This window comes from Panulirus ornatus, chromosome 53 (assembly GCF_036320965.1).
Source record: "Panulirus ornatus isolate Po-2019 chromosome 53, ASM3632096v1, whole genome shotgun sequence".
Taxonomy (NCBI): Eukaryota; Metazoa; Arthropoda; class Malacostraca; order Decapoda; family Palinuridae; genus Panulirus; species Panulirus ornatus.
The window spans coordinates 8,301,306-8,318,200 of record NC_092276.1 but is presented as its reverse complement, the minus strand read 5'-3'; the positions used below and the strand labels follow the sequence as shown (position 1 = coordinate 8,318,200).

The following is a 16,895-nucleotide window of genomic DNA, read 5'->3' as shown; positions in this document are numbered from 1 at the left end:
TTTGCATCCTTGTCTTACGCACTTTATTTACCTCCTTCCAGAACATCCTTTTATTCTCCCGAAAATTTAATGATACTCTCTCACCCCAACTCTCATTTGCCCTCGTTTTCACCTCTTGCACCTTTCTCTTGACCTCCTTTTTTTTTTTTTATACATCTCCCACTCAATTGCATTTTTTCCCCGCAAAAATCGTCCAAAGTATACGTATGTAAGTAGGAGAGATGGCCAGAGAGCGTTATTGGATTACGTGTTAATTGACAGGCGCGTGAAAGAGAGACTTTTGGATGTTAATGTGCTGAGAGGTGCAACTGGAGGGATGTCTGATCATTATCTTGTGGGGGCTAAGGTGAAGATTTGTATGGGTTTTCAGAAAAGAAGAGTGAATGTTGGGGTGAAGAGGGTGGTGAGAGTAAGTGAGCTTGGGAAGGAGACTTGTGTGAGGAAGTACCAGGAGAGACTGAGTACAGAATGGAAAAAGGTGAGAACAATGGAAGTAAGGGGAGTGGGGGAGGAATGGGATGTATTTAGGGAATCAGTGATGGATTGCGCAAAAGATGCTTGTGGCATGAGAAGAGTGGGAGGTGGGTTGATTAGAAAAGGTAGTGAGTGGCGGGATGAAGAAGTAAGATTATTAGTGAAAGAGAAGAGAGAGGCATTTTTTGCAGGGAAAAAGTATGAAGTCTGTTGGGGATGAGAGAGCTTGGGAAGTGAGTCAGTTGTAGTTCGCTGATGATACAGCGCTGGTGGCTGATTCATGTGAGAAACTGCAGAAGCTGGTGACTGAGTTTGGTAAAGTGTGTGAAAGAAGAAAGTTAAGAGTAAATGTGAATAAGAGCAAGGTAATTAGGTACAGTAGGGCTGAGGGTCAAGTCAATTGGGAGGTAAGTTTGAATGGAGAAAAACTGGAGGAAGTAAAGTGTTTTAGATATCTGGGAGTGGATCTGGCAGCGGATGGAACCATGGAAGTGGAAGTGGATCATAGGGTGGGGGAGGGGGCGAAAATCCTGGGAGCCTTGAAGAATGTGTGGAAGTCGAGAACATTATCTCGGAAAGCAAAAATGGGTATGTTTGAAGGAATAGTGGTTCCAACAATGTTGTATGGTTGCGAGGCGTGGGCTATGGATAGAGTTGTGCGCAGGAGGATGGATGTGCTGGAAATGAGATGTTTGAGGACAATGTGTTGTGTGAGGTGGTTTGATCGAGTAAGTAATGTAAGGGTAAGAGAGATGTGTGGAAATTAAAAGAGCGTGGTTGAGAGAGCAGAAGAGGGTGTTTTCAAATGGTTTGGGCACATGGAGAGAATGAGTGAGGAAAGATTGACCAAGAGGATATATGTGTCGGAGGTGGAGGGAACGAGGAGAAAGGGAGACCAAATTGGAGGTGGAAAGATGGAGTGAAAAAGATTTTGTGTGATCGGGGCCTGAACATGCAGGAGGGTGAAAGGAGGGCAAGGAATAGAGTGAATTGGATCGATGTGGTATACCGGGGTTGACGTGCTGTCAGTGGATTGAATCAGGGCATGTGAAGCGTCTGGGGTAAACCATGGAAAGCTGTGTAGGTATGTATGTTTGCGTATGTGGGCGTGTGTGTATACATGTTGTGTGGGGGTGGGTTGGGCCATTTCTTTTGTCTGTTTCCTTGCACTGCCTCGCAGACGCGGGAGACAGCGACAAAGTATAATAAAAAAAAAAATATATATATATATATATATATGGATGGGGTTGTTAGGGAGGTGAATGCAAGAGTTTTGGAAAGAGGGGCAAGTATGAAGTCTGTTGGGGATAAGAGAGCTTGGGAAGTGAGTCAGTTGTTGTTCGCTGATGATACAGCGCTGGTGGCTGATTCATGTGAGAAACTGCAGAAGCTGGTGACTGAGTTTGGTAAAGTGTGTGAAAGAAGAAAGTTAAGAGTAAATGTGAATAAGAGCAAGGTTATTAGGTACAGTAGGGTTGAGGGTCAAGTCAATTGGGAGGTAAGTTTGAATGGAGAAAACTGGAGGAAGTAAAGTGTTTTAGATACCTGGGAGTGGATCTGGCAGCGGATGGAACCATGGAAGCGGAAGTGGATCATAGGGTGGTGGAGGGGGTGAAAATCCTGGGAGCCTTGAAGAATGTGTGGAAGTCGAGAACATTATCTCGGAAAGCAAAAATGGGTATGTTTGAAGGAATAGTGGTTCCAACAATGTTGTATGGTTGCGAGGCATGGGCTATGGATAGAGTTGTGCGCAGGAGGATGGATGTGCTGGAAATGAGATGTTTGAGGACAATGTGTGGTGTGAGGTGGTTTGATCGAGTAAGTAACGTAAGGGTAAGAGAGATGTGTGGAAATAAAAAGAGCGTGGTTGAGAGAGCAGAAGCGGGTGTTTTGAAATGGTTTGGTCACATGGAGAGAATGAGTGAGGAAAGATTGACCAAGAGGATATATGTGTCGGAGGTGGAGGGAACGAGGAGAAGTGGGAGACCAAATTGGAGGTGGAAAGATGGAGTGAAAAAGATTTTGTGTGATCGGGGCCTGAACATGCAGGAGGGTGAAAGGAGGGCAAGGAATAGAGTGAATTGGATCGATGTGGTATACTGGGGTTGACGCGCTGTCAGTGGATTGAATCAGGGCATGTGAAGCGTCTGGGGTAAACCATGGAAAGCTGTGTAGGTATGTATATTTGCGTGTGTGGACATATATATATACATGTGTATGGGGGTGGGTTGGGCCATTTCTTTCGTCTGTTTCCTTGCGCTACCTCGCAAATGCGGGAGACAGCAAAAAAAAAAAAAAAAAAAAAAAAATTATTATTATAATTACTATCATTATTATCATCATGTTACCATCATTACCACTATCATCACAATCATCATTATCATCATCATCATTTACCATCATTACCATTATCATTACTATTTCATTATCTTTGTTATCATTACCATTATCATTTTCATTATTATTATTATTATCATTATTATTATTATTATTATTATTATTATTATTATCATCATTATCATTAATATCATTATCATTATTATTATCATTATTATAATTATTATTATTATAATCATTATTATTATCTTTATTATCATTATAGCAATAAGAAGTATCTGTTAAATCTTACTTCATCTTGGCATGTCCAGTCCATATTAACAAAAAGGTCTATGATCAACTTGTTTGTAATACAGTAATCTAATAAAGTACAGTGAGCAAAAGGAGAATATGAGAAATTATTGCTGAGTAAAGATATGACCCCATTCAAAAGCAATCTAATCAAATACACGAATCAACAGCTGTAAGTTTTACAAACAATATTAGCTACAGAACAAAATCTTCCAAGAGTCTTTTGAAAAATCTTTCAAAGAAATTCCATATACTAAATCTCATGACACATTCAAATTTTCCTGACTACTCAAGTCCTCAATAAATCTTTTCAACCTTCTTTACAAAATCAATAAAAGAGTAGAAAGATATATTTCCACCTATCTTTTCATGTTGACAAGACTTTTCAGAAAGCCACAGGTGTTTGCTAAACAGTTATAATCCAGCCTTGAAAGTGCAAATATCTATTATTCAGTGCCTCACAACAGCTGTGAACACACAACACACAGCTTTACAACACAATATATAAATATATGCCTTTTTCTACATATATCAACATTTTGATATAAGTGTGCACATCACAGTAGTGTTATGTTTCACAAGATATCCCCAGACCTAATGCTTCACTCACACCACCACAAATGGCACTGCCTTCAGAGTAGACATGCCACTGCTAGCAACACCTCCACCTGCTATTATGATGCCAACTACACATTTATGGTCTTCTACATTTACATTTCTCTTATGCAATATGTAAATATCTGATTATATAACTAATGCAACTTACCTAAACTCATGGAAAATCATATTTCTACATGAAATGACACACATATATGCAAATCAAGAAATCCAAATATCATGATCTAGCATCCTTCTCTGGCACTCTCACAGCAAGCTACCAGCTGGCTGATTCTCCCAGTATGACATTTATCTAATTCCTCATGACTCACTATAACTAGCAAAAGTTAAACTACTGTGATCAGTTACAAATTACACCACCACAATCTCTTACTTCCAAACCTATTTTTCCTATAATGAAATAGCAATGCCCAACTCTATATGCTATTCTATGGTGATGTGCAAGTGTTATGAGCTATGACATGGAACTTTTTTCATAAGCTCAAATATTGATAATAAATGAGTGTATTTTCTAATGGTAAAGCACCACAATTAGTAAAGTATTACATTCATCATCACAACTAATTATAATTACCTCTATCAACTCCAGGTTTAAACATTTCAGTAACAAATGGAAACATATCAAGGATTTCATACACCTGACAGGTTCAACGATCTGTAATATTAATTACAGCAAATTATCCATACATCAACAGATTCCACAAAACTGCATGAAAAGTACTATCAACATGCTTTTGATGCTTAAAATGCTATATAATTCTAGTACACACAGTATCATCAAAAGTATATATATATGAAAATAAAAAAATATGAAAGTACTATTCTAATTAACCTCCATTATCAATGAGAATCAGGAGGAACTGGGCAACTAACCAGTGCAGAAATAGCCTCACTCCCCATCTGCCAAAACACACATGGTTATACGTTAGTGATGCTAAAGCCAATGCTTCTTTCTTTATATATTTTTTTAAGTAAATGAGGATTCAGTATGTAACTAGTAACATCTTCAGAATAAGACTTCTTATGACCTTGTAGGTACCAACATGCAAATTAAGTAACTAAAAGACAACCACTTGATCTGGGACCTTGAGAGCCATTCCACACTGAGCAAACTTGGGAAGCTTCCCAAGCACATGCTTATACAAGAAGTATTTACGATTGTTGTGCTTTCACTTTATGAACTCAGATGCAGGTTTCACTTGCTATTGTACACTATAAATACTCTAAAATGTTACTATGTACCAGAAGAATCTAAAATCGTTCTTTGAAAAATCTATTTCATTTACACAAAAAATATAAGAAATCATTTAGCAAGCAAAAAGTGAAATGAAATCAGCTGATTATGACAGAAAAGTAATGTAAAACAGACCCAATTTATACCTATTCACTGAAACTTTATATAGCATCACTAAAAAATTTTTGCATAACAGGGAGAGACATTGCAACTGAAGAGGATGCCAGGAGCATTTTACTAAGTATTTTTGCTCTAATTCTTAACGGAAACAAATCCAAATACTACGTCCGTTATTCATAACTAAACATGGAAAAGGTTTTGTGTATCATCAAAACACTCTGAAAGCACAGATAATTCAACCACATGAAAATATGAAATCTTTAAGACAGGAAAATCTGACATTAGCATACTTAAGCAAAGCGACATCCAATGTTTAGATAAATTTCAGCCTTTCTCCTACAGTCTTCCATATGTATCAAGCTTACTTCTGATATCCTCTAACTCAAGGAGTGGTACCACAAAATATTATGACAGTACAGTGGCAACCAGATGACTTTTGTAGCAATTAATTCCAAAACTATTTCTATTACACTCAAAAATGTCCCAAGCTTATTCTTCCTACAGAATTCATTGAAACAGAAATCTCTCAGGCTGGCATCAGGGAACCAAAACAATTTTACAGCAATTGTATTAAAAAAGAATCAAATGTGCAGGGAATCACATTTGACTGCCTGTCAATCTAAAGTCATAAATACCTTATATACCGATTTACAGACAGGTGAATAGGCAATGCACTTTCTGAACTAACAGGAACACATTGTCTGAATACAGATTTGTACACTACACTCACACCTAATGAAGAACAATAAGTAAAATAAAAAAATTTCACCATCCTTTTACCTCAGTCCAACACAGTCCATCACTCTCCTTTATCCTTTGAATGTCAGAAAACAACAAAAAAGTGTCTTTAAAATCTTTCTATTTCCATATCAAATAAAAGAAATAATGCACAAGTAATGGTTAAATACAAAAAAATGAGCTAATTTATATGGCCCCAACATACACTAATGTTCATGCATAAAGCCCCCAGCATGGGATGGGGTAAAGCATAGAGGTTAGCATCTGATGCAAATTCAATAATGAGCCATTACTGTTTAGGGCAAAAATACAAGGAGTCCCCAACTTTAAGAACAAGTTATGTTCCTAGACCCTTTTCATAAGGTGAATTGTTCCTAAGGTGGAGAATGGAAAGAAATCATAATTCACATAAATAAAAGTAAATACCTATGCAGGTACACCACTGATTTTCCGGCACTCTTGGTTCCAAAGCCTTGCCGCATTAACCAACTGTGGTCACACAATAATAACTTATCAACACACCTCTAGCCCACTAATTATACATCTCCCATGTGTCTAAAGTATATCATGGACTGCTAGAAATTTACATTAAACAAATATCAAATGTTTGAGCACCCTGAGGTGGTAAGTCTGTCCTTACACGATTGTTTGAATCCTGTGAAGTCTTCTTTGTCTTCTGTTGTTAGTGTTTTCCCAGGTGTGCATCACCAGAGTAATTCAATTTCGTCTGCATTATACACCTGCTTAGGACTGAGGTGCTCGTCAGCTAAGAGCTTCTCAAATTCATTCACATACTCAGCAGCTCCTGCGTGGTTTGCAGACTGCTTTTCTCCACACACTTTATTCATGGAAATTCCATGATGCTTCTTGAATCTTTGAAACCATCCTTTACTACAGTCATACTCATGTTGTAATTTAAGTTCTTTATGGAACAACTTAGCCTGGTCCATTGTCATGCTAACTGACAAGTCCACTCCATCACTCCAACGCTGTTGAAACCATTCCATCATCACTCGATCATGCTCAGTACTCTTACCATCTTTCATAGTTTTTCTAATCGTCATTTGCTTCTTGGAATCCCTGTCTGCATAGAATTTCACTATTTTCTTCCTTTGCTTCTTTATATCATAAACAGTTAATGAACCAATACTGAAGATGTCACATAGCTTATGCACCGAAACACCACGGTCCATTTTTTCAAGTTCTACTTTATCTTGGATCGCTATGGACTGGTGTTTACATTTGACACCATGAGTGACACTCTCATATGTCTTAGAAGCCATAGCTAGGGTTAAATTTAAGCAAAATAAGCTAAGAATCTCACACAATTGCAGTATCATCACTAACAAGTGCAGTGTAAAGAATGCAAATAAGTGCTCCCTACACACAACGCCATCTGTGGCCACCCAGTAAAATAGTCTGGTGGCCGCGATAATTTCAAGTTCCCTCACATAATTTTGTCCAGACTAAAGGAGGTGCCGAAAGATCAGTTGCCAGAAATTCAGTGGTGTACCTGTACTTGTCTCCAATGATACATTAAATACTGTACTCTTTAGTATATATAGTTAATAAAAATTCTGTATCAAGGAACATTTAATGAAAATGTACATAAGTAGTTCTGCAGTTCATAAATAGCATATCTGTAATCAATTGCATGTCAGTCTCAATATCAAATATTGTTTTTCAGAGCTCATTCAAAAACACAGGTATTCATAGGTCAAATGTCCTCAAGCTGGGGACTCAAAATTACATGTAAGCATAGAGGATATGTAGAAACAAGTAAGATTATACGGGCATGAGATAGCCCTAAAAATAATCACTATTTGTGTATTACTATCTATGATTAATATCAACACACAATTACTACAATTCTACACGTACTTATAGGTATATATAGGTATACATCTACACTTCAGAATTACTTCCAGAAAGTGCTTGTCGCTATACCTATAGTAACCAAGAGACACTTTGTAGCTACATAAATGTCAAAATATTGATTGGCTGTTCAAAATAAACCCATAAAACTAATATTCATATGATGACTCCTGGTTTTGGGGTTAAATTCTCACCAGTTTTTTTCTAAAACTTTCATATGCTTTTCTTTTTCATGTGCATAAACTTTTAAACTTTTCATTACAGACCTTTATATATCATACTCTGCCTTCCATTCATAACTACAAGTCTGACCTTTGCTATGTGCAGGGCTAAAAGCAGAACACCTAGTATAGGGTATCCAATATGAATACTACTCTAAGCCCTGTGTTGTCTAAAAGCTACATATATAAAATGTGCAATCAGAGACCAAAAACATCACTTAAATCATATCAACCAAAGGCAAACAGAAATGCTGGAAAACAATATGGTAGAATAATTACAAGCAAAATAGACTCGTAATGTCATAAGCCATGATTCACTTTTTTCAACGAGGCATAAAAAAAACGAAAAAATGCAACTTTTCCATTTTGTGCAGGGATATCATAATATTAGGCTGATTATAATGGAAGATCAGCCAGAAACAATCTTTGCTATAATTTTTCAATTTGCAGTGCAAATATACCAATCCATGCCTTCATCTCGGAGAAACCTAATCTTTCATTTCTTGGCAGGAAGAAAACACAAAACTTGGGACCCTCTGATGTACAGAGCATATAGCCATTGCCTTGGTTGCTGTGACCTAAAGATGGCACTGCATCAATGTTTTGAAGAAAAAAGTCCTTTAAAACTTTAGTTTCCTTTACCAATTTCCTCAAATCTTCATTTCATCGCACTGCTCCTCTCTTCTTGCAACCTTTACCTACAGTGATGCACATTTCTATGGTAGCTTTGGATGATGCACTCTTTAACTGCTTCCAAATTACCTCGTCCTCATTACATAATGTTTTGTCAGCATGTCTCCCCTTCACTTCTAACTTCTGGAACTTAATTTCTTTATACCACAATCCTTAACTTCTTTACTTCTCTCCTTCTTGTCTTTCACTCAAATTTCAAGAGCATGTAAGAGATGGATATATATACCATGGGTGAAATGATGAGAGCTACAGGTATTTCTGATAAGAGTGCTCAGCGAATGACTTAACCTCATATAAGGGTGAAGATATTAGTAAAAACATTAGTCTACACTTAACTGAAAAATGAACTGGGGCACAGAAAAGAGAAAAGCACATTCACTCAAGCACACTGAATGTGCATGACTAAATCACTTGATCCATCCATATGAAAAAAAATAATAGTCATGTAAATCCAAACAGTATCTATACAGTAAAACAGTGATAATTACAAGCATTTAAGACAAAGATTAATGAGAATTGCTAAATATTCCAAATCACTGGACTGAGCACCTGTGACAAGACATTTGGAAAATCTAAAGATAGATATTCATAAATTAATAAAACATACCATTATAACAATGGCTAAAGCACGACAATGTAGACATTCATAACTCTAAACTGCATTTCCTACCAGAAAATAAATTACTACAAAGAGTAATATTTAAATCAAAATCATACAGAAATGCTGTGGAGAATATATAAATATACTGGCATGAAAAGCAAAAAATCATGTTCAGTACACAAGCAGTGTACTTACCAATAAGCTGCATCCACAAGGTCTTCATTCATTGCTGAGATGGAGAAGGGTGCCATGTGTAAAGGAGGATGAGATCACTAATTACAATCATTATAAAAAATCACTAATAGTAACCTCATACATGAAGATCTTGAACATCAAACAATGGTGTTAACTATATACAAAACATTTACAACAATTAACAGTTAATGCTGAATACAGTACTATTTACAGTGTTTCAACATTTATCTATCAGAAGTGAACATTTATCTATCAGAGGTGACTGAACATATCATTACATCTGGGACAACTAACATTACCCCAAAGATCTCCTCAGGGGTCAGTGACTAAGATAATGTATTACACACTATAAGTGCGAAGGATGATTCATAATTTGTCCCATGAGACAAACTTTGAGTCAATATCCTTAAAAACATGTTTAAGGTTGAATTACCCTCTGGTGCAGCTTTCTAATGTTATGACCTCTAATTTTTTTTAAATGTTCATGAAAACATTTGACCCCGATTTCATGTCTTCAACAAAATCAAGATATAAGTCCACAGCATTTCTGCAATCGAGTACAGATATAATATGGTGAAATACCTGCTCTCTCTTCCACCATCTCCTGTAGTTAAACACCCATCTTAGAACTAACAAAAAGCTGTGCAGCTTTCTCTTACTAAGGCTGACAGGCACAAGCATATGCCTCCATATCTAAACACTCTAATATTTTCAACAGTGACCTCTTCCTTTCTAGCTCTCATAAAATTACATCAATATGACTATACAAATATTGCATGATAAAATAACCAAATAATCCAAGGCTGCATCAATCCTCTGATATTTTGTGACACTAATAAGCACCTGAATAAATGTTCTGCTCTGAGAGGTATTAGTGCATCATCCAAAAGTAAAATAATTTTCTCATCCTTTAGTCTATCTTTCATGAGTTCTTTGGTGAGATTTTTCATCTAAAACACAAAATCTTGTGGAATCAATCACTAAATATGCCTTGCTCATGATTTTCACATTTCATTCCTCACTCTGTCTGAGCCAGCCTATAATGTGGGGGTAGAAGACCCCCAAAGGCTTCTCCAAGTACTACCCTTCCACCAGAACTCACTTTTCCCTAAAATATCACATATTTGCTTTTATCATCTTTCTCCCAGTCTAATCTCTTTTTTCAATTTTTCCTCCATAATATCCAGTTAGCCTGCCAATTTTCATTTTAACACATCCACTTTTATAAAGCTGACTGTATTCAAAATGCAGTACGAATACTCAGAACCGACTTCTACCTTCGGTTCATGTGATCATATTCATTATCTTTCTCATCTTTAGGATAATTCTCAGGATTCACTTTTATCTTTTAACAGAGCCAAATATATCTCTGAAGCATCTGACAATGCAACATAAGAATTTGCTTGCTGTGCTTCCATTTTTCGGATTTTGTTTCCTTCTATTCCCTAATGCATCCATCACAAAAGTCAGCAACCTCTTACTTTTATCCCCAGTTCTGTCTTATAACTCATGCTAGATTTTACAAAAAAATACAGAAATCTGCCTTGACCACCTTAGGAACATAATCCCAAACATAATCTTCCCGAGGGACTTTAAATTACCACACATAAGTTGAAAACTAGTAGGAAACAAAGGCACTGCTGTAAATCCCACCAGAAGCAGCTGAAATGTGACAAGTTCTCCCTTACTCAGCAAACAGCAAAACCAGAAAAGACAAAACACTAAACCTGCTCTCCACAAATAACGTAGACCTAATTGGTAATGCCACTTCAAACAAACTATGCTCTGATCACAAACTAATAAGAGTAAAAATGAATATGGACCAGGCTGGAAAAATTCATATAGCCTGGCAGGTCAGACTAGCTCAAACTGACTGCTAAACAGTTGTTTTTTTAATATGCATGTGCTTAGCTGTGTCCTGAGGTACAAGCAAATTTTCAAATACAATCATGCTATTGTCTTGAGGTTCTCTTATTTTTTTTTCTCTCTCTCTCCTCTCTCTCTGGTGTATTTTTCTGACATAAGATACTTAATGCTCTATTCTCACTGGCAAGATAAAATGATATTAACTTTACTGGCTAGGCTGCAATAACTGACTTCTATAAGGATCCACTTGATGCCCATGAGAAGGGTGCTAGTCACTTCAAGTGTATCAGTGCAAAAAAAACAAAGCAGCAACCATAGGAGACCCCTCATTATTCTACATCAGAGAAAGAACAGCCAGCAGAGTGAAAAGCACAATGCACTCTTCACGTCAACCTCAGTCACTGTCAAGTACAAGTGGAGCTTCTGGGCCTCTGAACATGTGTACAAGCTCTAGAAGAATGGTCAATAATCTTGGGGAGAAATGTAAGAACACTCACTGTGCAAAGACTAACACTGAAAGTATCGCCCATATCTAATGCCAAAGCACTTTGAAAGGAACCCAACATAGCCAGTTCTTTAGTGAGAAACCAGATGGCTGTACTGATATGTAGAGACAGCTGCTATGATCACAGCATCACTGAATTGGACTCTGTCTACATCAGCAACATGGAGAAAGCTAAAGCTGAAGGAGTATAGGCTGCCATCAACTCATCTCTCACTATCCTGGGGTAACCATCAAGACCCAGAAGCAGAAACTGATGAACCAGAACGTGGATGGAACAACTGTGAATATGGTTGCTTACAAAGGAGTAGGAGTGTTCCAGAAGGGTAAGACCTGTGAGCATCTTTCAGTCACTTATTGTGTTAACCATAGGTTGGCACTGGCCATCTTGGACTTATATATAGAGGAACCATATCTGGCTGAGTTTGATTTTACATTTCTTGAGGTATTCATGCTTTATTGCAGCTCTCCAAAGAGAGTGCAAGAGCTCGAAAGAGTTGGTTACACTACAGGAGAACCTAGCCTACTTTGGTGGGATTCAGCAAATTCACTGGGTGGCCAGTCAGCAATGAGTTGTAAAGGCTCTCATCACAAACTACTCCACAATTTGTACCCACTTTAAAGATAGCGCAGCCTCCTCCAACAAAATGAACTTCATAATAGACTTCACAAGATAAGTTCTTTCAAGGAACCTTCTTCTCTGACCAACAGCAATAAGGTCAAGCAAGTAGCTCTCTGTGGTGAGGTGAAACTAAACCTGGACAAGCTCTACCTCTATGTACTAGACTGTGAGATAAACTATATACAGCCTCGATTCAACCACCACAGTCTGACTTCATCTTCAATTACAGGCAGTGGTCACACAAATGCAAGGAGTTGACCACCTACAGGGAAAAGTCAGCAACTAAATGAGTGCTTTAAAAAACTGCTGACAGAGCATTAAGTAGAAACTGCACCAAGGGAATTAATGTTCTGCAGGGTGTATATGAACAACATCAGGACATCACCAGTGAAGAATATATTCAGAGGCCTAATACTGCTCCTTCCATATAATCTGCCAGAAATCCTACCAGTGCTGGAGATAATGGTTGCAATTTCTATGCGCAGAGGGTTCAGTAACATGAATGATTTGAAGAATGTGATTCATTTCTTGTTGGGAATGGACCTTCTAAACAACCACACAGAAATAGAGATCAATGAGCCTAGCATGTTGACCTTTGAGCCAAAGTGGGCAGTGGTCCACTGGCTGGACAATAAGTATGGAAAGTGCCACATCAAAGGATATGCCAGTGAATAAAGTGTGAATGAGAAACATCTCACCAATTTCCCTAAATTTTATTTCATGCAGAATGAAATTCATGAGTGAAGTTGATATACATATGATACTGTAAAACATATAACATCCAAGAAAATAATATACAGCATTCTCTTAAAACATGTGTTTAATTTCATTACAAAACTAGCATATAATCAAAGGCCCAGATCCGTACCACAAAATAAAAATCAGAGCTTGTATATCTCCCTAAAAAAGAGCAAGTAAAAAAAAAATGTTATGGCAAGTAAGTCTCAGAAGTCACCAGCCTAATTGAAGTAAATCCCTAATATAATTTTCCTGGCATAGTATGGATGCTAATCCACCAGATCAAAACACACCATCATGGCGTGAAATCAGCAATTTCAGTTTTGATAGTGAACGGATCAAACACAAAAAGTGTAATTAATGTTTTGCCTACAACAATGGGAACCTTTCTGAATTTTTTTTAATTCTCTGTAATACCTGTGAAAGTTTCTTTGAAATCATCAGTGGTGCTTTCCAGTCCTGATACTTTCAAGGTCAACACGGGTAAACTTGCATTTTAGCTGTGCTTTACTATTCATTTCAATATATCCGAGAATTTACTGTGGATAACATAATACAGTACCTCTGGCAGAGAATTATTTAGATCATTATTCTTTTATTCTACAGCAATGAATGACTGTGGTGACTTCTATGATGGTCAGGCAAATTTAGGTGAATTTTTTTCTTAACAAAAACTAGGAAATGTGGATGTTATCTGAAAAATCATTGTAAACTCTTTATACTTGATTGCTGGGAGGATTGTGCTGTTTTCACACGAGTGCATCCCAGGAAACAAACCACCAAATGACCCATAGTACATTACCAATTTAGCTAGTCTTCAAAAATAGGACAAAACCTTGATTTACTCCTAAAATGGTCGTGTAATGTTGAGAATATAATGAAAGCCACAATGGAGCTTCATGGCAGCTATATTTTCTTGTACATCAAATAAAGCAATTGTGGCATGGGTTATGAAAATAGTACAAGAAAAATGTGGAAGTTAGACAAGTAAAAATTTAACAAAACCTATGAAAACCTCCCCTAGCACCTGAGATTTAAAGTAAAAAATAACAAAATTAATGTGGTCTTCTACTGGTCACTTTACGGAATGAATACTTCAGGAGAGCTTAGACGGTGATGCAAACTTACCACTAACTTTGTCAATTGTTGTTGTCTTTCATCAGCAGTAAATGCAAAGTTCAATCATGGATGTATCTGGTATTCTTCAACTACATTTTCAAAAACTAAAATAAATATCAGCTTTAGGGGAGCTTTGGGGAGACTTTCATTAGCTGCATTAACTTTTTATATCTATTTCACATTAACCAACCCCAAATATTCCCTAATATTGATAACCCTCACAACAATCATCTCAATATAATAAAAAATGTAATCCTGGAGATCACTCTCTCCAACTTTAATTATTTTCTTTAAACGTTACACTATCATCAAAAAACAAAACTGCTCAATGTCCAAAGCTAGTTTCGATGCATAACACAACAGATAAATTACCTGATCTACTCTAGCAATCAATTTTAACCATGTTGATGGATACAATAGATGCCACTAATGGTGAAATATTCCATTGTATTACAACATTTAAGTGAAAGATGAAAAATCTTTGTTACAAGGATATTAGAGGAGGGGTTAATTGGTTCTGTTGATTTCTGGAGGTGCTTTACCTACTTTACACTTAAGGAACCTCAAGTTTTCAAAAACCACAATCTCCTCTCAACATACCTATAATCGTAAATTATGAAATAATGGTACATATCATAATTTGCTAACCTTATTATACTTTACATACAGTAAAGTACTACCACTAAATAAATTCAAGGTTATTCCCTATTTAGTTTGGAAGTGCAGCTATACAATAATCTCACCTTATCACTTTCCACAGATAAATGCAACACTATCCAGAAGGAAAATAAATCTAATGTCACTTCGGGATCATCAGTTTTACAGGTGTGAACCATAGAGCACCCTAACTGGCCTTCTAACGGCATTACATATAATCAGCAATTCAATATCACCAATGGCAAGTTAAACAAAGCAAATATTCATGCTAAGTTCACTAAAGTAAGTAAGTTTTTACTAAAAGGTTACACTAAATTTTGTCACTCCCTCAAAACTCTGTTTAAGAAGATATTTAATCATAGAGATACAGAGCCATCCTTACAACCAAACACAAAATATAATAAACTCCAATAGCTAAAATATAAGTAAAACTTTCTCAGTTTTCTTTGAAGCCCTTTGATATATTTCCTTTGATATTAATCACTTGTGTTAAAAGGCATTTGATATTAATCACTTGTGTTAAAAGGCAATCTTGGTAATGCATCACTCTGTGTATATACTATTTGAGCTTCTCTGAAAAACCCCAATTCCTACACATCTCAAAGCACTGGTCATAAACCACATAATGAATAACTGGCTTACTCATCTCTAGGTACTTTACAAGCTTCAAATTACTTAATATAGCATATAAGAGAACCTCAATTTTCAATTGCAATGTTTCCCTTATAACCAGTGACTAAGCTTACATCCCCTAGTTAACTTTAACAACTTTATAACTTAAACTCTCTCTACCTCGAAATCCCCAACACAACCCACAATAATAACCAGCAGGTGTTACTACCCCCCCCCTAAGGTGGAGTTGCATCCAGTCGTCTTCCTGTGTCCAAGTGAAGGACAGAGTTTTTAACCCCGTGTACCTGAGGGGGTCTGCCCCAGGCCTCCCTACCTGCCTGGCGGGGTACAAGCTCCTGCCAAAACTGCTGACCAGGCCTCCCAAATGACACATGACACTTATTTCCACTCATAATGGCAGGGGAAATCTCCCATCAGAAATCAACTGGCGTTGCTCACTCGCAATGCTGATCCTGGGAATATCCATACCTGAATGGGTAACCTCGACTGGTAGTAATGATGGTAGGGAAATAAATAAGTAACGTCTCTTTGAACTACAAGTGTCGTTCCACTTTAAGTCCCCTTATACACACAGGTAACTATCATCTACTTAATGGAGTTCCACGAAATCTATTTCGGGTTATGAAACACACACTATACCTTAAAAATACTGTGATAAGTCCTGACCAGACTAAAAGTAGGTCTTCTTGTTTTGCCAGCTGAAATTGAATGCATTTCTGGTTTGAGAGTGAATTATATCAATTAAACTTTTCTAACTCAAAAATATACCTAATTTTTCTTTTACTCGTTATCACCTTCCTGAAGGGGACATTTTCCGTGCAATAGATGAAATAGAAAATACCACGTTGATCTCTTAGAAATGCAGAAACAATGTTTTGGCGTCAGATTTAAAAATACAGTTGCCAACGACATGCACCAAGTATATTTTTATGCAGTGTATTGATCGTAAATCTTAACAGAAAACATTTGTAATAAGACTGGTACGGTCTAGTGATAATACCAAGTTGCTTTGTAGCTCATCATTAGCCAAAGACGTGTGATTAAAACAATCCCATAAGGTGAAGATATCTGTAAGGTAAGAATGGGCCCACAGTCAGTTTCTCTCTCTCTCTCTCTCTCTCTCTCTCTCTCTCTCTCTCTCTCTCTCTCTCTCTCTCTCTCTCTCTCTCTCTCTGATAATGTACATAAACATATAAACACTGTAGAAGGCAGCTACTCTGAAGTAGATCTAGTTTTTACGTCCTTCATCGTTACCATGTTGATGATGTGGAGCACATGATATCAACATACCCTACAAGCCAATATGTAAAGTTTTCGAGAAACACATAAAGCTACTGAGACTGATGACTGTTAAACATACA

General features: G+C 36.9%; 1 protein-coding gene across 5 annotated transcripts in view; it reads right to left on the bottom strand.

Moving 5' to 3' along the window:
• atl (atlastin GTPase) overlaps positions 1-16,311 on the bottom strand; it is a 281,407-nt gene extending 265,096 nt beyond the window's left edge. Inside the window, exons 1-2 of one of the 5 annotated variants that reach the window (XM_071692546.1) lie at positions 16,174-16,246; positions 9,398-9,431 (exon numbers count right to left, since the gene is read on the bottom strand). The gene's annotated coding sequence lies outside the window, so the exon portion shown is untranslated. Of the gene's footprint in view, positions 1-3,461; positions 3,646-3,696; positions 3,716-9,397; positions 9,432-16,173 lie in introns of those variants that run through there. The other 4 variants (XM_071692545.1, XM_071692540.1, XM_071692543.1 and 1 more) reach the window with 4 other exon arrangements.
• Positions 16,312-16,895: the final 584 nt, after the last annotated feature.